This window comes from Hemiscyllium ocellatum, chromosome 37 (genome assembly GCF_020745735.1).
Source record: "Hemiscyllium ocellatum isolate sHemOce1 chromosome 37, sHemOce1.pat.X.cur, whole genome shotgun sequence".
NCBI lineage: Eukaryota > Metazoa > Chordata > Chondrichthyes > Orectolobiformes > Hemiscylliidae > Hemiscyllium > Hemiscyllium ocellatum.
Window position 1 is genome coordinate 35,455,188 of NC_083437.1, and position 26,000 is coordinate 35,481,187.

Consider the following 26,000-nt stretch of genomic DNA (forward strand, 5'->3'; position numbering starts at 1 on the left):
GTCTCCGTTCCCAGACAATCTACCCAGCTCCTCCCCTCTGTAGTTGGTGAACACTTTGCTGAAGTCCACTTAGGCAACATGTGCCACTCTGCCTTCATCAATCTTCTTTGTCACCACCTCAAAAAACTCAGTCAAGTTAATGAGACATGATTTCACATGCATAAAGCCATGTTGACTATTCCTGATCAGTCCATGTCTTTCCAAATGCATGGAAATCCTCTTCCTCAAAATCCCCTACAACAACTCACCCACCACTGACATACGGCTTTCAAGTCTATAGTTCCTTGGCTTTTCCCCTCAGCTTTTCTTAAACAACCACATCATATTGGCTGACCTCTAGTCCTCTGGCACCTCACTCAATGATACAAATATTTCAACAAGGGGCCCAGCAATCTCTTCCCTAGCTTCCCACAAAGGTATTTCTTCAGCCAAATGTGCATCATGGATAATATAACTCAACCTCGTCTTGACAAACCACCACAGATGCAAGTCTTCACCCAATTCATTTCACTCCATGTGATATAAAGAAATAGCTTAAAGACATTGGATACAGAAAAATATATGGGTCCCAACAACATTCTTGGCAGTAATATCGATGAACTGTGAATCCAAATCAATTTTATGTTCAATCAAACTGGTCTACATATATCTGGAAAATTGCCCTAGGTATGCTTCGTCTACAAAAAGGAAGAACAAACCTGATAAACTAATGTCTTTACCATTGGTCTACTCTCAAACATCAGCAAAATGATAGAGGATGGCATCAACAGTGCCATTAGGCAGCACTTAACCAGCAGCAATCTTCCCACTAATGCTCAGTTTAGTTTCTATCCCAGCCCATCAAAGCCAGATATCATTACGGTCAAAGTCTAAATTCTTGTGATGAAGTAAAAGTGATGACCCAAAAATCATGGCAAAATTTGATAGAATGTGATATCAAGGAATCCTAGGAAAACAGAAGTCAATTGGAAATGGGGTGGGGGGGTGGGGGGGGATCTCTCCACACCTTGGAGCCACACACTGCACAAAAAACAGATAGTTGTGGCTATTGTGCCCACTGCATAGGCCAATCATAACACTCTCACTAAGTGGGTGACTTATGTGGGCCATGCTGAAAATAGGTATCAGCAACAGGCACTATTTCACCATTAAACCAAAAACTAATGATTTTGTGGGACCGACATTTTCAGCTGTTATAACTACAATGCGCCAAGAAAGTAATCTGAACAGTATTCATAACTCGATATTGGGAGGGTGCAAGATAGGTGACCTTGTTGAAAGCACTGTCCCTGTTCCCTATCAATCTTCTGTTATTATTAGTCAGGAAATATTTTTACACAAACAAATCAATCATCAATCTGAACCAAAGCCAAAGAACACACTGGTTATACAATTGATATATTAATCCATGGAACATGAATAACCTCAAACAGTCCAGTCTTTAAAATATTCTGGCTAAATTTCCTGTACTGTTGCTCACAGGTAATTTGAGAATGCTCTCCTGCATATTACATGTACCCAAATGTTTTACAATTAAGAGTTGGATTGCTTTCAAGCAATTTTTTTTTGACAGGATGAATGTGGATTTGGGACTACAACGGGACTGGTCTGCTCTGGAGAGGTTAGGCTAATTTCAGTAGTGCTCTCATGACAAATCCCCAGCAAACAACTGGGGATCGATGACTCAACCATAATTAAGATTCACACATTTGTTGTGGAATTACAACTGCCACATTCCTGGAGTAACTGCTTGGTCAATCCACACAACATTGTTATTTTCATTTTTTTGCGTGCTTTTCCTTCCTCACAATCTTCAGCCTTTCTACTCTTTTGGGCAACATGAGAAGACCCTTCCTTTAATCCAACACTATCTTTAATATTTCATGCTTGGACCAGATTCCCTGTGAGATTTTTTTTAAACCGTTAAGGCAATGTATAACTTGTTACAAATTAACTATTTAAATGTTTCCCACACTTTTTGATCTAGTTTTGAAATCCATCTTAACCAACTCACCTCTCGTGCCTGGCAGTGTAAAGTCCCCCCACAAAAGGGTAACTAGGGAGAGAATAGGGCCCCTCAAAGTTCAGCAAGGTGGGATTGGTGTGGAGCCGCAGAAGATGGGGCAGATACTAAACGAGTATTTTGCATCAGTATTTACTGTGGAAAAGGACATGGAAGATACAGAATGTAGGAAAATAGATGGTGACATCTTGAAAAATGTTCACATTACAGAGGAGGAAGTGCTGGACATCTTGAAATGCATAAAAGTGGATAAATGCATAAATCCCCAGGAACTGATCAGGTGTACCCTAGAACTTTGTGGGAGGCTAAGGAAGTGATTGGGCCTCTTGCTGCGATATTTGTATCATCGATAGTCACAGGCGAGGTGCCAGAAGACTAGAGGTTGGCTAACGTGGTGCCACTGTTTAAGGAAGGTGGTAAGGATAAGCCAGGGAACTGTAGACCAGTGAGCCTGACATTGGTGGTGGGCAAGTTGTTGGAGTGAATCCTGAGGGACAGGATGTACATGTATTTGGAAAAACAAGGATTGATTTAGTGACAGTCAACATGGCTTTGTGCGTGGGAAATCATGTCTCACAAACTTGATTGAGTTTTTTGATGTAACAAAGATGATTAAGGGCAGAGCATTAGATATGATCTATATGGACTTCAGTAAGGCGTTTGACAAGGTTCCCCATGGGAGACAGGTTAGCAAGGTTAGATCTCACTGAATACAGGGAGAACTAGCCATTTGGATACAGAACTGGCTCAAAGGTAGATTACAGAGTGTAGTGGTGGAGGGTTGTTTTTCAGACTGGAGACCTGTGACCAGTGGAGTGCCACAAGGACCGGTGCTGGTTCCACTCCTTTTCATCATTTATGCTTACATCTAAATCATTTATGTAAGAGGTATAGTTAGTAAGTTTGCAGATGACACCAAAATTGGAGGTGTAGTGGACAGCGAAGAAGGTTACCTCAGATTACAACAGAATCTTGATCAGGTGGACCAATGGGCAGAGAAGTAGCAGATGGAGTTTAATTTAGATAAATGTGAGGTGCATTTTGGGAAAGCAAATCTTAGCAGGACTTATACACCTAATGGTAATGTCCGAGGGAGTTTTGCTGAACAAAGAGACCTTAGACTGCAGGTTCATAGCTCCTTAAAAGTGGAGTTGCAGGTAGATAGGATAGTGAAGAAGGCGTTTAATATGCTTTCCTTTATTGGTCAGAGTGTTGAGTACAGTAGTTGGGAGGTCATGTTGCGGCTATACGGGACATTGGCAACTTTTGGAATATTGTGTGCAATTCTGGTCTCCTTCTTATCAGCAAGATGTTGTGAAACTTGAAAGGGTTCAGAAAAGATTTACAAGGATGTTGCCAGGGTTAGAGGATTTGAGCTACAGGGAGAGGCTGAACAGTCTGAGGCTGTTTTCTCTGGAGCATCAGAGGCTGAGGGGTGACCTTATAGAGGTTTACAAAATCATGAAGGGCATGGATAAGATAAATAGATAAGGTCTTTTCCCTGGTGTGTGGGAATCCAGAACTAGAGGGCATAGGTTTAGGGTGAGAAGGGAAAGATATAAAAGAGACCTAAGTGGCAATGTTTTCATACGGGGGTGGTATGTGTATGGAATGAGCTGCCAGAGCAAGTAGTAGAGTAGTACAACTGCAACATTTAAGAGGCATTTGGATGGGTATGTGAATAGGAAGGGTTTGCAGGGATATGGGCTGCGTGCTGGCAGGTGGGACTAGATTGGGCGAGAGTATCTGGTCGGCATGGACAGGTTGGACCGAAGAGTCTGTTTCCGTGCTGTACATCTCTATGACTATGACTCTCATTACCCTTATTTCATGGATGCGCATACCCTGCAATTCTATGAATGTTAAAAAGACAAACCTCAATGCCTTGTGTACTAAATGCATGGAGCATTCTCGAGGAAAGTGGATAAATTAGTTTCACATTCTTGGACCACATTCCCTGTGAGATTCTTTTTAAAACCATTAAAGCAATGTATAATCTGTTATAAATTACAAATTAATTATTTAAATTCATTATTTAGAAATAAATGGGTATCATATAATCAGGATTGTGGAGACATGGTTGCAGATTGACCAGGGATGGGAACTGAATATCCAAGGGTGCCAGTTTTTAAGAGGTGAGGTAACATTGCTGGCTCAACAGGACATTTGCGCAATAATGAGGAACATATCAGCCCTGCTGAAGTGGAATCTGTATGGGTAAATACCGAAGGGCAGAAAAGATAATGTGGGTTTTATATATACAGGTCCCTAAACTGTAGTGTAACATTGGGGAAATTAGATAAGCAAACAATAAATGAAGAGCTGTAATTATAGGTGACATTACTCTGCATATAATTTCAAATAATAGAATCATAGCGTCCGCACAGTAGAGATAAAAGACATTCAGCCAACCGAGTCTGCACCACTCCTCCCAAGATCATCCCGCCTAAACCCACCCCAACCAAAGTCCATAACCACACATTTACCATGACTGATCCACCTGGCCTGCATATCTCTGGACACAACGGCGCAATTTAGCATGGCCAATCTATCTGGCCTGTGAGAAGAAACCTGAGCATCTGGCAGAAACCCGCACAGACACAGGTGTGCAAATTCCACAGTCACCCAAGACTGGAATTGAACCAAAGTCCTGCGCACTGTGAGACAGAAGAGCTAACAATTGCACCACTAAGCTGCCTAAATTTTTTTTTATAATTCTAAGGTATAGCTGTAATTATGGGTAACTTTATTCTGCATATAGTCTGAGAAATCAAATCAGTAGCAATGTCACAGAAAAAGAGTTCCTAGAGTGTATAAAAGATGGTTTTCTGGATCAATATGTTGAGGAACCAACTTGAGAACAGGCCATTCTAGACTGGGTATTATGTAATGCATAAGGAATAATTGGCAATCAGCTATGCTATGCCCTTTGGGGTGCAGTGACCGTATAATGATAGAATTTTTCATTAATTTGGAAAGGAACACGTTCATTATGAGACTACTGTCCTGAATCTAAAAAAGAAAACTATAATGGCATGAGGCTTGAGCTGGTTATGATAATTGGAGAATCTTACTCGAAGGGATGATGGTGGATAGGCAATGGTAAGCACTTAAAGAGTGCGTGGAGGTACTATAATTGTTCATTCCTATGTGGGAATGGGAGAGGTGACCTGACAAAGGTTAACAATGGATTAGGGATAGCATTAGATCAAAAAAAAGGGGGGCATTCAAACTTTCCAAAAAAAAAGCAAAGCAGCAGAACTCAGAATTGGGACCAGTTTAGATTTCACAGGAACACGAAGAGATTGATTAAAAGGAGGGAAATAGAGTAGGAGAGTAAGCTTGCAGGAAACATTTAAATTGATCATAAAAGCTTCTGTAGGCATGTGAAGAAAAAAGATTCATGAAGAGAAATGTAGGTCCCTTGCAATCAGAAACAAGGGAAGATATAATGGGGAACAAAGACATGGCAGAACAATTAAATACATACTTAGCTGTCTTCGCAAAAAAGAGGATACAAATAATGTCCCAAAAATGTTGAGAACAGAGAATTTAGTGAGAGGGAGGAACTGAAGGAAATCAATATCAAGTAGGGAAATGATATCAGCAAATTGATTAAATTAAAGATGAATAAATCCCTGGGACCAATAATCTACATCTCAGAATTCTTAAGGAAGTGCCCTAGAAATAGTTGATGTATTGGCGCATCTTTCAATGTTCTATAGACTCTGGTAGAGATCCTATGGATTGGAGGGTAACTATTGTAATCCCACTATTTGAAAAAGGAGATAGAGAGTAAACAGGAAATTACAGTTTTACTATCCAGTCTTTAGTAGTGGGGAAAATGCCAGAGCCCATTATAGAAGATTTAATAGGAGAAAGTGAGGACTGCAGGTGCTGGAGATCAGAGCTGAAAAATGTGTTGCTGGAAAAGTGCAGCAGGTCAGGCAGCATCCAAGGAGCAGGAGAATCGACGTTTCGGGCATAAGCCCTTCTTCAGGAGCAGGTCAGGCAGCATCCAAGGAGCAGGAGAATCGGCGTTTCGTGCATAAGCCCTTCTTCAGGAAACTTCCTGAAGAAGGGCTTACGTCCAAAACGTCGGTTCTCCTGCTCCTTGGATGCTGCCTGACCTGCTGCGCTTTTCCAGCAAAACATTTTTCAGTAAAAGATTTAATAGCATAGCATTTGGAAAACGGTGGCGGGATTAGACGCAGTCAGCATGGACTTAAGAAAGGGAAATCTATTGGAAATTTTTATGAAAAACTAGTAGAATTGATAAGAGAAACCAGTAGATGTGGTTTACTTGGACTTTCAGAAGGTTTTTGAAAATGTCCCACATTTGAGATTAGCATGTTAGCATATCTATTCAAACTGTCAAGTATACTGAAATGTTTTGTTCACTCTGTAATCCATGTCGTCAATATGGCTAATAGAAAAAAAAAATTCCCTTATAATCCATTTGCATTATAATTTAAATAATAATCACATCTTCAGAACATTATCCCATTTATTTTGTTAATCCAGTGAACTTCATCTTCAGTATTTGAAATATGTTTGAGCCTTTGGATCACTGCAGTAAAAATATACTTTATATATAACTCCGAGTACACAAAAATTGATTTCAAGTCACCAAGGTCTGCTTCTCAAGTCATACAAATAATTTAATGAGTGCATCACTTTCGCAAAATCTTCAACAATGATAAATTTAATTCTGTGCTTTTGCAGTGACAAATTGGAAGTTTTAGTATTACGAAATAATTTGTTTGGCAGCAAGACCATATCTTTTCAGCTTTTATTGACATTTGAATAAAATAGAAATCTCTGAAGTACTGCCCATAGAAAGGAAGACTAAAAGCATTTGATGCACAAGCTTCAATATTTATAACAACAGGTACATTAACGTCTATACAGTTTTATCCTTAGAGCTATTTTCTCATGGAAAACAAAACAAATATATAAAAAAACATCTGCGACTGAAGCATGTTTATAATAAACTAGGCCACATTCAATTTACCTCGTTATATCATGTGTCCAAATTCACAAATACATAACAAGTACAGTATTATGCAACTACTGTTAAGCTCAGGCAATTAAATCTTACACATGTTTACAAGAAGCAAACAAAGAGTTGCATATTGTATTGAACCAAACAAGTGAAGCCATGATCCTCACTGGATAACACGTTCAAGTAGTGTTATGGAGTGGACCAAACCTCCTCAAAATATATTAAGAAGATGGTCTAGACTCTAACTTTATTTTAAGGAGTTGAGTTCCAGATGCAATTTCATTGGTCAAACTACTCAACTTTAAGCAAAACACATTTAATTTTTCCATTTCAAGTTAAGATACAGACAAAATAGAAGAAATGAATTGGCTTAACTGTATCTATCGAAATGCTGAACAAAATAATCTTTATATTAACAATACTAATTTATAGTTCTAATATAGTAACATCCCATAAACAAACGCTTGGCAAAGGCAAATTTAATAAAATAGATTGTCTCACAAGTAATTCTATCAGCAGGAAGAGAATTCCAGCTTTTAGCCGTAACAGAGAGAGCAGTAAGAACTTCCACATCAAGCTTCAAGACCCCAGCTAAAACTAAAAATCCTGATTCTGTCGGAGCTTGACCCCACTCATTCAGGCTGCTTCTAATGTTCCACCTTTTTGAAAAGCTTCCAAGGCCTCACAAACTGTATAATTTATTGGTTTTGAACAGACCATTTGGTACCTCTGCCTCAATTTTTCTTTGTTAAAAAAGGACAAAATGCACCCCTTAATGCCATTGTATTGTGACAGTATCTACAAGTGAAACATTTGACACTCAGTGCTTAAAAAAGATTTCTCATGAAACACTGATTACACTACACCTTGAATGCAATATTAGCTTCAGAGGGGGTTCATTGTAGAATAAATTGAATTCCAAGAGTTAATGTATAAGGCAAGATTACATAAACCATGGTTTTATTTTCTGAAATTTAGAAGGTTAATGGGTAATATGATCAAAGCTTTCAATATTTTAACATGAACACGCAGAGAAAAATAGCTTCCACTTTTTGGAAAGTCTAAGGGTTGGAGGTATATTTTAAAGATTAGAACAAGTCTTTTCAGGAATGAAATTAGAAACAATTCTTTGCTCAATGGGTTTAGACATCAAGCTTTCTTATGTAAATTTATAAATAAAAATTTTAAATCATAGGCTGAGATTTATTTAGATAAAAATATTGAGGAATAGAAGTCAAAGGCAGCTGTTAGGTCAGAGATTATCCATGGTTCTATTGAATTGATGAACAAGGTCAAAAAAGTTTATATAGTCTACTCAATCTCCTACATTCCTATTTTGTTTTTATCCTTCACTTTCCTCAATCAGTTAAATCTATAACCAAGATCTTGTTTTCATTACCTTCCTTATGGGATCAGTGAAACCTCAATCAGTGCACTATTAAAACAAGAAATGTAAGATATTTAAGAAGTCAACTCCGTCCCAATTTGTGAATAGCATTAACTATTGGAAGATGTTATCTAGAATAGTGGAATATCAATGATGGAAAGCTGCTACATTTAAAAAAAACGTGTCTTTATGATTCTTAATTTCTGCTCTGTCCACATGAGCTTTTTTTGTGGGATTTCCTGTTTAGTATGTATCAAGTAAAGTTGGCATAGTCCAGAGGATCACAGGACTGCTCTCTGAGGTGATAGTTTATCCTAAAGGTGACCATGCCTCAGGCAAGGGGTGAGGTTGAGAAGGCAGAACCTTCAAGGAACTGAATCTGTTCTATTGGCATCACTGCATCACAAAACAGCCATCCAGCCAACTGAGCTGCAAACATAAATCAATTTTAACTCACCCAATTGCAAGCTTTGAAACGTTTAAGTTTTGTTTTATTTCATATAGTGTACCATAGCTCACTATTCACAAATTTCAGCCATTACTTCTAATCTGTCATGATAATATCAGATTGAAAACTTAAGACAGGCCATCATCCAGTGAGGATAAACTGCGCAGGTTATAATATCTACTCTGCAACAAAGTTATAATTTTGACACCAGTCCCATCTCCATTTTTTTTTAAATCACAGATTGAAGATCAAACTGCCAGGAATCTCAGCTTACCAGTTAGTTTTGTAAAAGGATATATTTTTAAACATTTGATAGTCATGTCTTTCCCAAATCTATTACAAAACATTGTGGAGAATTAATGCTTTTGAACTACAAAGTACGTGCTATTCAAATCATATTTCCTAGCATATTTTGTAATTAAATCTTATATAAGATGCAAACACAAGCTCTCCCTACGTTTTGATCAGAAAGATCTAAACTCGGGTGTTGGTTTGTTCCAAGTGCACATGAACACATTCTCCAAATAGATAGCAATTAAAATTAATATGGGAATTTGTTTTTTGAGCACAAATTCAAAGTTCAGCTTAAGCAATTATTTATTTATTTTAAATTACTTCAAGTCTTCTGCTGGAAGGTGTGGGTGGATTGTTCACCAGTGTCAGTACTGAAAAACATAAAGATGGTAGTAATTGCTTTGCCAGAACTCCCTTGGCATTTATGGCTCCCAAGGTTTTCAGCTTGGAGAAGTACTTCATCACTGCACAACCTCAAGTACCAGCACTGCAGTGGGAAAATGCCATGGGGTTCTGCTAAAGCTAACACATTCCCAAGTGCTTAATAAAACAGCTGCAAAACAACATCGTTCACATCTTTACTCACCACCTGTTGCCCGATGCTGTTAATTAACAGCTCACTCCCGAATATAATCAGTTTTAAATTACCTCTTTTCCATGAATCAATGGATTGTAGGTCATGAGTAGGCTGCATTTCACAACATTGATCAACATACAAGATATTCTGATACATTATTTTCAATTAGCTGCTGATTAACTATATTTTTTATTCTTTGGTGAGAACATTGCCATCACTACAAGGAAAGAGAGACTGATCCAAAGTCAGTTGTGGCAGTTTCATTCTAGTGGACACTAATAAATCAATTGGTTTAGTTGGAATGTCCTATTTGCATTTGTTGCTTCTTTCTGTCTAATTGGAGTGCATGCTTGTTACATTATTGGACCTCATAAGATGAACATGTGAAAGTTAATGTTAGGTACTGGAAACAATATCATCATTAATAATATGGCAACATAGGCCCAGCGAATATAGGTGCATGCCACAAGAAACAAAAGATGATAATTGACAAAATTCAATAAGCAAGAGATAGAGCTCACACTAACACAATGATATAGGTAAGACACACAACAGGGTAAAGTAGAGAAACTTCATTTAACCCTTCCTACCAACAGTACCATTTCTTAGCATACATATCCTTAATTATAAAAAACCCAAAATAATCCATCAAGTTTGGAGCATCGGAGGCTGAGGGGTGACATTATAGAGGTTTACAAAATTATGAGGGGCATGGACAGGGTAAATAGGCAAAGTCTTTTCCCTGGAGTCGGGGAGTCCTGAACAAGAGGGCATAGGTTTAGTGTGAGAGGGCAAAGATATAAAAGAGACTTAAGGGGCAACTTTTTCACACAGAGGGTGGTACAGGTATGGAATGAGCTGCCAGAGGAAGTGGTGGAGGCTGGTACAATTGCAACATTTAAGAGGCATTTGGATGGGTATATGAATAGGAATGGTTTGGAGGGATATGGGCCGGGTGCTGGCAGGTGCGACTACATTGGGTTGGGATATCTGGTCGGCATGCTGTACATCTCTATGATTCTATGACTATAAGTTATATCAAAACTTTCACTTAAAAAATTCAAATGATTTGAAGGCACTAATTTCAAATCACAAATCTAACATCAACAAATTGAACTTTCTTTCATGCAATGTGTTTTGAATCCTTCAAACTTGTACAAAATTCTAAAATTCTGTCTTATTTCTGTGCTAGTAAATTCTTTAAAAAAATTATTTTGCAAAAACTCATACCACAAGCTAGACTATGCTTTATACTGCTTACTCATATGTCAGTATAGTTTTTATTAAACCTTTATATAGTTTAAGTGAATTCTACACTGTTCAATGTTATAAAGAAACAAAGTTTCCCTTTTGGACATTTTTTACATAAAGTATTCTTCCCAAACATTCAACATTCAGAAGAAAATCCTGTACGTTCTTCTTACCATCTTCTTAAACCTAAATAATAATTAAATACTTATTTATTTGTGTGTAGTGTTGTCTTAATTATGAAGAACAAAAATTGCTGGACTATATAATTCAAACCAAAGAACCAGTTGTAGCAGCAATAAAACTTAAGAAAATGATAATTGAACAATTACTTCAATAAAAATAAACTCTATGACATTGTGAAAGGTAATTTGAGCCCAGTGTACTATTAAAGAGTGTTAAAAATGTGACATGTATTTTGAAGATTGAAAACAACCAAGTTCTAAACTACAAACTAAAACTGATTTTGAGTAATAACTTAAAAACTAAAGATAAAAACCAAGTCAGCTATATTATTATGTTTGTGACTATTACAAATATTCAGAAAGTATTTATTTTAGAAGTAAACATGTAGGCATTACATTGTGATGAAAATATCGTAAAGAATGTAGAATAATTGGATTTTAAACTGTTTCAACTGTGAGGATTCACCAATTCTGATGGAGTATGGATATTATTTACTAACCTCATTAATTCAGAGCATGTTGGTCATGCACATTTTAATCAAGTTTCACATACCGGTGAGATTGATGACTCCACTCTAAACATCCTTCTGTGATTATGAGATTCCATGGTAATAATGGAGTCAAAATAGCAGATCATACGACCAGAACAATGATAAAATCCTAGATGCTAAATTACTATATTCAAATTATTTCTAACATGAGGGCAGCACGGTGGCTCAGTGGTTAGCACTACTGCCTCACAGCACCAGGGACCCAAGTTCAATTCCAGCCTCAGGCAATTGTCTGTGTGGAGTGTGCACATTCTCCCCATGTCTGTGTGGGTTTCCATTGGGTGCTCTGGTTTCCTCCCACAATCCAAAGATGTGCAAGTCAGGGGAATTGGCCAAGCTAAATTGCCCATAGTGTTATGTGCATTAGTTAGGGGTAAATATAGTTATTAGTTAGGGGAATGGGTCTGGGTGGGTTCGGAAGGATGGTGTGGACTTGTTGGGCCAAAGGGCCTGTTTCCATACTATAGGGAATCTAATCTAATCTAATGATTTCCATTACCACCACTTTAATACAGCCAGTCCCCTGGGCTAGAGCCTCCAATTCATACAATTCCAGATAGGACACACCTCATAAATTGTTATATTCCTGGTGAAAAGGGGTACGACAACCCCACTTCCCACATCATATGGTCATAACAAAGTTAACTTAACTTAACACAAAGGATTCCTTCCCTCATAAACACATTTCCTAGTTCCAATGTATTTTCCATTTTTTAAAAGCAGCCATTTTGGCCAGGCACAATTTAACCATACACACAAATTAGAAATGAACAGTGAAGAAATACAAGGTATAAGAAAGATATACGACTCTGTCTTTGTCTTGTTCAGGAGTAATAGGTGATACATCTTAGCCATCAAATTGCTTGGTCCTTTTTGTGACTTGAGCAGCTGTTCTGGACATTCTTGGTTCAGCAAGTCAGCCGAAGGGAATTGTCCTGTCTCCTTTTTGAAGATGGCTTGCTGATTTGCAATTGTCATTATCTGGCAGTTAGGCCTCAGCTGGATTATTGTGTCCAATTTGGACACCACACTTTAGGAATGATGTTCAGTGCTCGGAGAGGATACAAAGGAAATTTCCTTGAATGGAACCAAGAATGAGGATTTCAATAATGCAAGGAGAGCAGAGGAACTGGGACTCTGCATAGAGCTGAAAATTCTAAGGAGTGATTTAATAGAGTAACTAGAATGTAAAAGGTTTTGAAGAGCATTAATGAGAAAATATGCATCCAGTGGCAAAAGAATCACAATGGCACAGTGGACGGCACGGTGGCACAGTGGTTAGCACTGCTGCCTCACAGCGCCTGAGACCCGGGTTCAATTCCCGACTCAGGCGACTGACTGTGTGGAGTTTGCACATTCTCCCCGTGTCTGCGTGGGTTTCCTCCCACAGTCCAAAGATGTGCGGGTCAGGTGAATTGGCCATGCTAAATTGCCCGTAGTGTTAGGTAAGGGGTAAATGTAGGGGTATGGGTGGGTTGCGCTTCGGCGGGTGGGTGTGGACTTGTTGGGCCGAAGGGCCTGTTTCCACACTGTAAGTAATCTAATCTAATCTAAAATCAGTAACTAGAGAACAAATTTAAATTGTTGGCAAAGAATGCACCAGTGGGATAAGATAAGTTTGTATTAAAATAATGAATGTTATTATAATCTAGAAAACACTGTCTGAAAGGGTGATGGAAGAAGTTTCAATAGAAAACTTCAAACATGATTGGATAAATTCAAAAACTGTGATGCCACAGAGACGAATGATGTCCTTACAAAGCTATTTACAGCAGTCTTTCAAACCATCTTTGTTCCATTTTTCTAAAAAAAATCTACAATACAATTGTTTAAAAGATTTTACAACTTTGAATTTTTCAAATATTGCTGGTAAGACTTTATGAACTAGAACAAATCTGGAATGTTCAGACCAAATTGTGGAAAGTTTAGTGACTTGTTTAGCTATTCTGACATATACTAAATAATATTACCTTAGTAATACAATGGGGATGAAAGCCTTGCATCAATGTGCATTTAGAACCTTCTCGCATAAAACAATGTCACATGAAAACAATGAGAACCCATGAATAGATTCCTTGGTTGGGGATAAAAACAGCCCAGCCACACCACAATGCTTTTTTTCTTAGAAAAGTAAATTGCACTTACAAATCAGTTGGTGAAAAATCAATCATTAATAAAACAAAAGTAAAAATTAAAATTAATGACTGCTTAATGCAAGATGTCCATTGTCATTTTTGTACCATATGGCATTAAGAATTATTGTGAAATTCATAGGGAAGTTGTACTCTTTTAACAAATGATGCATTATAATACTTTACCTATAAATACAACTCTCACTAGTGCTCTGAACCATGTGCTGATGTACTGTGCAGGACAATGTCGGCTGGTAACATTTTAACTTTTGAAGAGGATGGAACATTAAGATTCTACACCCCACAATGTTTTCGATTAAATCACATAACTGGAGGCAATTTCAGGCTGAAGCAGTGCTACCATCCATCAGAATTTCAACTTTGGACGTGTAGAAAGCCAAATATCAGACATTATATAGTGCAAGACAACAAACTATTTGCAATCATCCTCCCATCCCACATGAAATATCTGCAGGAAAGAAAAACAAAATCACTTCATTTAAAATGGGAAAGGTGGCACAGCTGCTTCACAGAACAGCAAGGAATGCAAAATATTTCTGAGTTTTTAATCAGTGGAATTATTTCCTCTTTCTCCAGGTGTGAATTTTCCTCATTGAGGAAAAGAAAGTAGGACTGATCACTGAAATTATTTGATCAATGTGAATTATCAATCCATCTATCAGGATGCTAATTCCAGAAACTTTTGATTAATGAGTCAAAATAAGACAATGGGCAAAATTTTATGGGTGCCTGACCAACACAGGCTCAACAATTTTTATTGTCAACAAGATTTTAGCAGGAACAAATGACATCAGATGGGGAGGGGTGGTGTGTAGAACAGCATCAGAGAGCTTACAAAACAGTATCAGAAGCCATGATAGGTTTGGGATATTATTTACCAGCAGTGGCCATCGCCATGGCCTCCATCATTAAAAAGTTGTAATGTTGGGTTCAGGGACAGGACATGTGTCACATGAGAAGTTCGATGTGGTGGATCTCCAGATGGGAGGATGGATCTAAATGGACTGTTGGGATAGAGCTAGGTTAGGGGGGAGGGTCTGGGAGTAGCAGGTAATTTGGTGTGGCCCAGTGCTGAGTGTCCAAAGAAAGTTGCATTCTCTGTCATCACTTGCCATTCTCTAGACATGATGGATAAAAATCAGTGATGGATGATCTTCATCAGGATGGGTGAAGTCAGTGCCACTTTGATAGCAATAGTGCAGGCTACACATTTGCTGGACATTAAGTCGTTGAAGAAACAAGCATATGAAGCAGCCATTTGCAAATCAGAATGACAATTAATTTGCTATCATTTTATCACTCATTTACTATGCATGCAGCGTGATTTGCTTAGGGTTCAGATGTTGGTCCAAGGTGACTTGCAACAGGCCACTGGTGCTTATAAATTGAACCCGATGTTGAAGTTAGCAGCAATGATGCTACAAAAAGGCCAGTGTTGGCCAAGGCAAATTATTATTCCTGTAACTTCTAAGGATGCTGTGGCAGCCACACAACATTGCTTCATCAACTAATGAGAGTAACAATGGCCTGTACTCAGTGCATGGAGAGAGGTGTGTTCAGTCCTCATCTGTATGATAAGTCAACAATGATTTTTCTGAGATCTAAGATCCTTTTTCACTCCTCCTGTTTCCAAAGTAGGTAATTTTCACTGAGTCCTATAGCTTTCTGCTTGTGGGATGTTGGTCACTGTGGCTGCCTAAGAAGGTGAAGGCAGCATGGCTTCATGGCTGCTGTGCTATGACGTTGCTGGCAAGGAGCAACATTAGATTGCTAACATTTGCCTGAGTGCACAGCACGCTTTCAAACATGGCATAGGGTGCAAGGGAAACCAATCTTTTGGTGAATAGCCACTGAGTTGTTATTCTGGGAATGGTCAGATAGGGCTGGAATCAGATGTGACCAATGCCATGGGATGGGGTAGGTAGTTAAGGGGTGAGCCTGCAAACTTGCTATGTCTTATGGAGGAAATCCCTCCAAAAACAAAACATGATGCAACTCTTAACCAAAAAAAATTGTCATATTCAGCCTAATGCAATCTAATAAATTGATCATTGCAGAGGTGATTTTTTTTGGATATCAACAAATACATTAATTGATTTTGTGAAGAAGGTGCAAAGAGCAGGAGGGATAATTTCAGGTAAAGGTTTCATTACTCAGCATCAATAACTTACTTGTTCTAGTGTCTCCAAATATGTTTATTGGTTTACCTCTTTGATTTGAAGGTGAAAAAAGGTTGTTCTATTGGTAAAATACTCAGAACCTCCAGTAGTCTGATTCTCCTGGTCAATATTCCAAGAAAAATGTTTGTGACTGTCCCAAGTCACATCTTGATTCTTAATACATTCTAAGGAAACATGTCTTTCCATACTATTGTTAAAAATTTTAATGACTACTTCCTTTTCCAAAGTCCCCTTTTCTGAGGATTCCTTAGACATTCCTACTACTTAAATTGGTTTCCCATATAAATTTTGATATGTACAGTTTTATTACAATGGAACCATCAGAAACAAAATCAGAAACTGCTGGAAAAACTCTGCAAATTTGGCTTCATCTGTGGGAGAAAGCAAAGTTAACGTGCAGTTCTGAAAAAGGGTCACTGGACCCAAAATGTTAACACAGTTTTGTCTCCACAAATGCTGCCATCCTACTGAGTGTTTCCATCAAACTATGATTTTGTTTGTGTCTTTAACTTACAGACTAGAACTCCAGATAACTTTTTCTGCAGCTGTTGTACACCTGAGCTTAAAACATACTCATCTCTTCAGGGTTGAATTTCAACGCGTCTGGTCTGGGACTACCACTAACATTTTACTCTAAGATAATCACATTTCACTATATCCTTCCCTTCTCGGAAATACTGCCTATGCAACCATCTTCACCCCACAACTTCACAGGACTGCTCAAAACTCAAAATAAGACCTTTAAAACACTCTTACTAAGCTTTGGGTGTTTCCTGTAAACCTAAAAATTACTGTCAATCTCAAAACATTCTAAACTAGAGCTTGTTTACCTTGTTCAGCAATTAAAGCTTATCAATGTATATAAAAACCTATTAAAGCTATGCTTTAAAAACTGTGTTTAAAAAAAATCACCATGGCTGCAGAAATGCTTACAAATTAATTACTAACTTCAAATACACAGAAAAGAAATTGTGGCTCACTAACCTAGAATCCAAGAACCCAAACTTACAAAAATATATTAAAAATACATGTAAATCACACTATGATTACTTTTTGGTTCCAACTTCTCTTTCTCATCTGTTTTCTTTCCATGAGTTTTCTTTCTAACAACTCTCTACAGAGCTTTCAGAAGATTTGTAGCTCAGGTTGAGGTTCTGGATGCAGGTTTGTTCGCTGAGCTGGAACCTTCTTGCTCAGCGAGCAAATCTATATCCAGAACTATCTGCAGAGTTTTTAGATATTTGCTAATCAGCCTGTTCAGAAACCCCTGAAGCAGGTGGGACTTGAATGCAGGTCTCCTTGCTCAGATGTAGGGACTCTACCAACCCACCACAAGAGCAATTTCCTTATGGGTTCCAAAATAAACATGTGTCCACTTGTAATTGTCTGTGCAAAGTTAAAACTCACATGACACCAGATTATAGTTCAATAGGTTTATTTGGAAGTGCTGGCTTTTGGAGCGCTGCTCCTTCGTCAGGTGGTTGTGGTGACGGAGCAGCGCTACAAAAGCTAGTGCTTCCAAATAAACCTATTGGACTATAACCTGGTTCTTGTGCAATTTTTTAACTTTGTACACTTCAGTCCAACACCAGCACCTCCAAATCTTGTCTATGCAAAGTATCAGAGGTATGCTGCTTCTGTTCTGACACTTGACACTCTTTTAAATAGGATTTTAGGTTTTCAGGAATGCTAATTTGGAATTCTTCTATAATTGTAATTTCCCTTATAGTCTAAAATCATTCCTCCAGCTTTAGTAATCAATGCTACTGATCTCAGACCCTTTCTGTTTCCTGCGCAAATTCTACAAATGTCTAGTTAGGTTTCTTAGGAGAGAGATGGCTACAGTGTTGAAGAGACGTTCTGGAGTGTGCCATTACAAAGAACATCTAGAGAGAGATGCAGTGGTTTTGTCGAGGTTTATACCAAACAGCTGTGCCACAGCACCCTGCGCTGTACAGGTTTTTCGCAGGCTGGATGTCAATTGAAAGATAATTTTTGCCTGGAACATCATCAACATGGTGAAAGCAGCTTTATAGTCTGCCCAAACCCTGCTGGTTTTCCATCGCAAAGAATTGTCCTCGACTAAAGTGCCAGCAGACTGGCGTGTTACATGCTGAGGGTTTCATTAAAATTTGGAACAGCCACTGGAAAGACACAATGAGGAAAGCCCAAAGTCTAAGGCCTTTCAGTCATAATTGACCAAAGGGCTGGTAATTTTAAAAGTCCGTTGCTCTTAAACTTGTAATGAAATGTAGAGTTAATATCACATAGGTTTATGCCAAAATTTTGCAATTAGTTCGAAGTACCAAAGAGCACAAAGTGCTCATTTGAGAAAAGTGGCATTTTACTGTATTTTGTCAGACTTGGAATGTTTTGTTAAGTTCTCATAGATATTTTAGGATATTTTAAGAACAAAAATTAAGCTGGGTGATTGCTACTTCATGGAAGATGTAAACCAAAATGAATAATATATTAAAATTTTATACTTGTGTGCTCTTCCTGTGAACATAACTGCCTTTATAATTCATACATCCACATCTTAATGCAACCTGACCATGAAAAACAGTCTGTTATGTTGTAATTGCAGTTGGTGGTATAGAAACATTCAGACAGTGATACTGCACCAGTAGGTGTATCAGAAGAACAAGGATGGTTGGCACACACTTGCTAATGTACCACCAGTCAGTGCCAAAGTTGTACAGCATTATGAAAATAGATAGAAACATCAACTTTGTAGCGGTATGGAATGACAATCAAGCTGAGCTTTATTCTGAGTTTGGCAGAGGAGTATCTAACTGAACCTCGACTAAAGCACTTATCCCAGCTATTGCCAATTTCGCAATGGCAGAAATGTCACACACCAAACAGCACGTCAGTAAAATGCTAGGCCAAATAGGCTGGTATACAGCACAGCAGAGATGCAAATCCGTAGAACACATCGCAGCCATGTAGTAAATATAAGCAAGCACTAGAGGGCCTGAAATGGTGCCAATATTCCATCAGGCGTCCTCTAATTAATCCCATTCCTGAAAGAGTAGTGAATGTTGTGAAGGCCTGTTTCTGAACCTGTTGGATTACTTTTCAGCTGAAGGAAAGACAGAAGTTTTCATCTCACAGCTACGACAAAATATGTATAAACCTCTTTAACAGAACAGTACTGAATTTTACATGCAGAAGTATAAATTCTGTAATATGTTGCCAAAACATTACTTTTGGACTCTGGATTACTGGTCTAGTGATATGACCACTTCCCCACCTCCTCCATTGGCCTTGCCAAATGAAGTAGGAAATTGGATGAGATGTAACAGTTGATCAATCTGTTGTCTGTTCCATGTCAGTCACAGCACATTGTGCAGCATTTTCACCAGAGTCCTAAGATTCCATGTTAAAGTTTCACTTTAGAGCTTGAGCACAAACAGAGGCTGAAACTCCAGTGGACTACTGATTACAGAATACAGCACTGCAGGAGGTCCGTTCTTTCAGATGTGATGTTAAACTGAAGTCCAAACTGCCTGCCTGAGGAGACAGAAAAAAATGCACAGTGCTATGTCAAAGAAAAGCAGATATTTACAATATCCTGGTCAATCCTGAATGCTCAATCGACATCATGAAAGGAGATTATCTAGTCACTATCACATTAAGTTTACTCTGCCTCGTTCCGGTGTCTTCTGCAATATGACTTACAGGGATCATGAAGGATTTCAGTATGCAGGTGCACTGGGATGTCAGGTTGGTAGTGGTTTGCAAGGAAAGGAATTTGTGGTACATCTATGTCATGGCTTTTTGGAACAGCTTGTGATGGAGCCCAGTAGGGAACAGGCAATTCTGGATTTAGTGTTGTGCAATGAGGCAGACTTGATAAGAGAACTTAAGGTGGAGGAACCCTTCGGAAGCAGTGATCATAACATGTTCAAATTTACTCTGCAATTTAAGCGAGAGAATATAGAATCAGAAGTAACACTATCTCAGCTGAATAAAGACAACTGCAGAGGCATGAGGGAGAGGAGCCTAGCAAAAAAGACAGTGGAACAGTAATGGCAGGAGTTTCTGGAAGCAATTCAGAAGACATAGCAGAGATTCAGCCTGAAGAAAAAGAAGCATGGTACAGGGAGGATGAGGCAACCACGGCTAACTAAAGAAGTCAGGGACAGCATAGAAGCAAAAGAAATAGCATATAAAGTAGTGAAGAAAAATGGGAAACCAGAGGACTGGGACGTTTACAAAGACCAATAGAGGGCAACAAAAAAGAAATAAGGAGGGAGAAGATCAAATAGGAGGGTAAGCTAGCCAGTAATAGAAATGAAGATTGTAAGAGGTTCTTCAGATACATAAAGGGCAAAAGAGAGGCAAAAGTGGACATTGGACCGCTGGGAAATGATGCAGGAGAGATAGTAGTGAGGAACAAAGAAATGGCTGAGGAACTGAATAATTACTTCACATCAGTCTTCACAGTGGAAGACATGAGTAATTTCCCAAGAATTCAAGAGTGAGGGTGCAGACCTGAGTATGGTGGCCATCACCAAGGAAAAGGTGCTAGAAAAGCTGAATGGCCTGAAGGTTGATAAATCATCTGGACCAGGTGGACTGCATCCCAGAGTTCTAAGGAAGATAGCTGAAGAGATAGTGGAAGCATAAGTGGTAATCTTTCAGGAATCACTAGAATCAGGGACGGTCCCAGAGGACTAGAAAATCACAAATATAAACACTTGTTTAAGAAAGGAGTAAGGCAGAAGATGGAAAATTACAGACCAATTTGTCTAACCTCAGTCATGGGTAAGATCCTGGAATCCATTGTGAAGGATGAGATTTCTGAATATTTGGAAGTGCATGGTAAAATAGGGCAAAGTCAACTTGGTTTCATCAAGGGGAGGTCATGCCTGACAAATCTGTGAGAATTCTTTCAGGAAGACATTTGACAAGGAGCCACACAGGAGGCTACTGAGTAAGATAATGGCCCATGGTGTTAGAGCTGAAAATGTGTTGCTGGTTAAAGCACAGCAGGTTAGGCAGCATCCAAGGAACAGGAAATTCGACATTTCGGGCATAAGCCCTTCATCAGGAATGAGGAAAGTGTGTCCAGCAGGCTAAGATAAAAGGTAGGGAGGAGGGACTTGGGGGAGGGGCGATGGAGATGTGATAGGTGGAAGGAGGTCAAGGTGAGGGTGATAGGTTGGAGTGGGGTGGGGGCGGAGAGGTCAGGAAGAAGATTTCAGGTTAGGAGGGCGGTGCTGAGTTGAGGGAACCAACTGAGACAAGGTGGGGGGAGGGGAAATGAGGAAACTGGAGAAATCTGAGTTCATTCCTTGTGGTTGGAGGTTTCCCAGGTGGAAGATGTGGCGCTCCTCCTCCAGCCGTCGTGTTGTTATGTTCTGCCGATGGAGGAGTCCAAGGACCTGCGTGTCCTCGGTGGAGTGGGAGGGAGAGTTAAAGTGTTGAGCCACGGGGTGGTTGGGTTGGTTGGTGTTAGAGGCAAGGTGCTAGCCTGAATAGAAGCTTAGCTGTCTGGCAGAAAGCAGACGGTGGGGATAAAAGGGTCCTTCTCAGGATGGCAGCCGGTGACAAGTGGTGGGACCACAACTTTACACTTTAAAAATTAACGACCTAGATGATGGAACTGAGGGTGTTCTAGCTAAGTTTGCAGATGATACAATGATAGGTTGACGGACAGGTAACATTGAGGAGGTGGGGAGGTTGCAGAAAGGTTTGGACAGGTTAAGGGAGTTGGCAAAGAAATGGCTGAAAGAGTGGGAAAGAGTAAGGTTGTGCACTTTGGTAGGAAGAATAGAGGTATGGTCTATTTTCTAAATGGGAAGAAACTTCAGAAGTCTGAAGTACAAAGACTCTTGGGAGTTCTAGTCCAGGATTCTCTCAAGGTAAAGTTGCAGGTTGAGTCAATAGTTACGAAAGCAAATGCAGTGATGGCATTTATTTCAAGAGGACTTGAATACAAAAACAGGGGTGTACTTGTGAACCTCAATAAGCTCTGGTCAACTCACATTTGGACTATTTTGCGCAGTTTTGGGCCTCAGGAAAGATGTTTTGGCCCTGGAGCGTGTTCAGAGGAGATTCACGAGAATGGTCCCAGTAAGCTTAACTTATGAGGAACATTTGAGGATTCGGGTGTACATTCAATGGAGTTTAGAAGGATAAGTGGGGACCTAATTGAAATTTACAGAATACTGAATGGCTTGGACAGAGTAGGTGTTGGGAAGATGTTTCCATTGGTAGGAGAAACTAGGACCCAAGGGCACAGCCTGAGTAAAGGAAAGACCTTTTAGAACAGCGATAAGGAGAAACGTCTTAAGTCAGAGAGTGGTGAATCTAGGGAATTCACTGCCACAGAAGGCTGTGGAGGCCAGGTCAGTGAATATATTTAAGACAGAGATAGTTTTTGATTGTAAAGGGGATCAAGGGCTACAGTCCCATGACTTGTCCGGACTTGTTCTACCTGCCTATCTCCTTTTCCACCTATCCACTCCACCCTCTCCTCCCTGACCTATCACTTTCATCCCCTCCCCCACTCACCCATTGTACTCTATGCTACTTTCTCACCACCCCCACCCTCCTCTAGCTTATCTCTCCACGCTTCAGGCTCACTACCTTAATTCCTGATGAAGGGCTTTTGCCTGAAACGTCGATTTCGCTGCTCCTTGGATGCTGCCTGAACTGCTGTGCTCTTCCAGCACCATTAATCCAGAATCTGGTTTCCAGCATCTGCAGTCATTGTTTTTACCTCACTTGTAAATTTCCAGATATTCAAACTAATTAACTCAAAACATCCCTTTGATCTTTTGGTGCAACCGAACAAGTGCCTCTGAGGGACAGCAGGAGTCATCTACAATGTGAGAAAGCTGAATTGTCATGCACACTATTGGCATTACAATGTCACAAATTATTAACACTGCACATGCCACTGAAGGAACTAACTTAGAATAAATAGGTAATGAGTAACTCCATTTAATCTATGCAGAAGTTTCAGTTTGACTGTTTCCCTGGCTCTCTATCAAAGCCGGGTCATTTTGATTAATTTTATTTCTTTTTCCTTCTGTCTTTGTCCTTGGACAAAGCAGATCCTGCAGATGCATTGCATGCAGCAGTTAATTATTTCCATGACAGGAGAACCTGGAGTAATCACCAATTGTCACTACATAATAAAGTACCATGAAAATGAGGGTGGCACAATAGTTTATTGGTTAGCACTGCTGCCTCACAGTGCAAAGGATGCGGGTTCAATTCCAGCCTTGGACAACTATCTATGTGGAGCTTGTACATTCTCTGGTTCTCCACTGGGTGCTCTGGTTTCCTCCCACAGTCCAAAGATGTGCAGGTTAGGTGGATTGGCCATGGGAAATTGTCCTGTAATGTTCATGGATCCACAGGCTATGTGAGTTAGCCATGCTAAATGTGGGATTATGGGGATAAGGTGGGGCTTTATCAAGAAAAAAAAATGATGATCTTTGGAAGGTTGGTGCTGATTTACTGAATGGTCTCTTTCTGCACTGTATGGATTCTATGATTATATGAAATAGTGTCCAGGGATGTGCAGACTAGGTGGATTAGCCATGGGAAATGCGGAGTTCCAGGTAGGGGACGGATCTGGGTGGGATGCCCTTTGAAGTGTTAGTGTGGACTCGATGGGCTGAATGGCCTGCTTCCACACTGTAGGGATTCTATGAAAGAAAAGAGACAAGAGTGAGATAATTGGACAAGAAAATGAGAAATACTATTAATTGTAATAATAAGCTATGCTCACAGAAAGGTTATTAGTGACTTCAAATACAGTGAATGAGTATCACATCACAAATACTGCATCCAAAAAGACCTACCAAAATATCAGCATCCAAAATTGTCTGGAAGGGAAGTTCTTCAACCTAAATTATTTCTGGACAATGACAAAGCTCACCACCATGAACATTGACAACCTTCAGTTTGTGGATGACTGTTGCCTGATAGTTTATTCCACATAGACATTACAAAAAATGCGCAAACTTTTCAACATCTCAAATATGACGTGTAGCCTGTGTTTTAACATTGCAAAATGAAGGTCATCCACCTGCCTTTCCCAGGCCAGATTAGCATTCTTGCCATCATCTACTTGAAAGGGGTGGCTTCAAGGTTTTTGGAGTCCTTCCCATTTATAAGGAGTCATCTCTTCCAAGGGACTACCATTGGTGAGGAAGTCTAACAGTGAAACAATGGCCCCAGCATTGCCTTTTTCAAGCTGTAGTATGTCTTTGACAAAACAGTTAAATGAAAGGTTGTGGTGTGTTGATCACTCTCCTCTACCGCAGTGAAATCTGGACCATGTGCTGACAAATTAATATCCTTGAGACTTTCCATCAATGGTGCCAATGTCAAATTCTGGGGATCAAATGGAAGGACCAACATGTAGTGATTGTAATGAGGTCAGTCAGGTCCAATCAAGGAGCCCTAACTAATAGATATAAAAAGGATTATCTGAGGTTCTGGTCACTCCAAGAGCTGGCACTGAAGAAGCCCATCCAGTATGAAGTATTATGTACATGTAAATAAAGGGTAATGTAGTGACAGGATATCAATCTATGTGGAGTTATTTCAGTGGCAATGAGAAAAAACATACACTACAGAATGAACTCACTTGTAACGGTAGTCTTTGAATTGGAGTAAGCATTTCTGGCATCATGCGGTTATTTGGGAAACTTGACTCGTTTGATCCTACCATCGAAGACTGAGCCATTGTGTGGAAAGAATGCGTCATATTTTCCAGGCAAATGATGGTAGGGCAGATAAAAAGGATCGAGTAATTCTCCTGACCACTTGTGGACCCGTAGTTTTTTCAGTTATTAGAAGCTTAACTTTCCTGAGGCACCAGTTACTAAATCCTTTTAAGAGTTGACGGATTTCTTCAGGAATGTTACAACCCCAAGCCTCGTCAAATTCTGAGATGCTATTGGATTTACCCAGCAGTTCAAGAACCAGGGGAATCCATGTTGGGATTTTTGACAAGGTTAAAACCATTGGCAGAGGCATGTGACCTTGGTTTAACCCTTAACGAGATGCTGAGAGAAATTAATGAGCTAACCATGCTAAAGCACCGGCTAGCTGGCCTTTGTTCATAATTGTATCCTGATAAGTGCCCAATGTCCAATCTTTGTGCAGACTGTGATGTCTCATTTTAATTAGATAAACTGAAAGTTTGTTACTTATCAATATTTTGAAATTAGGCCTAAGATTGTCTTAGCTTTGGCTACTGTTAATTTTGAAATGGAGTTGAATTAACATATGGTTGATTAGCAATCTTACTATGACACCACACACAAATAAAACTCTACATGTGAACATCAATTTTAAGAGAGCTGAATGAACAGCCAGACATTGTCATATAAATTTCCACAGCTGGAAACAGAGATTCCGTCACCCAAAATGCCTCCACAGTATAAGCAGCAAATACTTAACTCATATAAGTAGAATGACCACACGTTCAACATATTCCTCATTCTCAGTTGGCTGAAGTACTTCCCCCACAATGTAGCTGAGTTTTAAAACTCACTGAGAAACACAGGCAAATATTCATGCTTCATTACTCCAAAGTGCAACACCTTGGAAATGCAGTTCAATGAGACATGGTACTGCTGCTGAAAAACACAAACATGTCAGCAACAAAAGCACCCCAATTCAGCAGCCAAATTTAAAGTACACATGCGAAAGTGTCATATAATGATTTTCAATTTCAAGGATATGAAAAATAATAAATAAAATGGAACAATCTTCCACCGTGCAACCCACAATTATCAATAGTAGTCACCACAGGTTCACCCATAAGACTTTTTCCTTCCTTCTAAAGTTTCCTCTCCTCCCAAATGTCACTTTTCTCCCTCAATCCATAAGCTTTTAAAACACAAGCTTAGTTTCACCAACTCACGGCCTACTCAATTATCTCTACTATATTCTCAACTTAAAAAATGTCCTA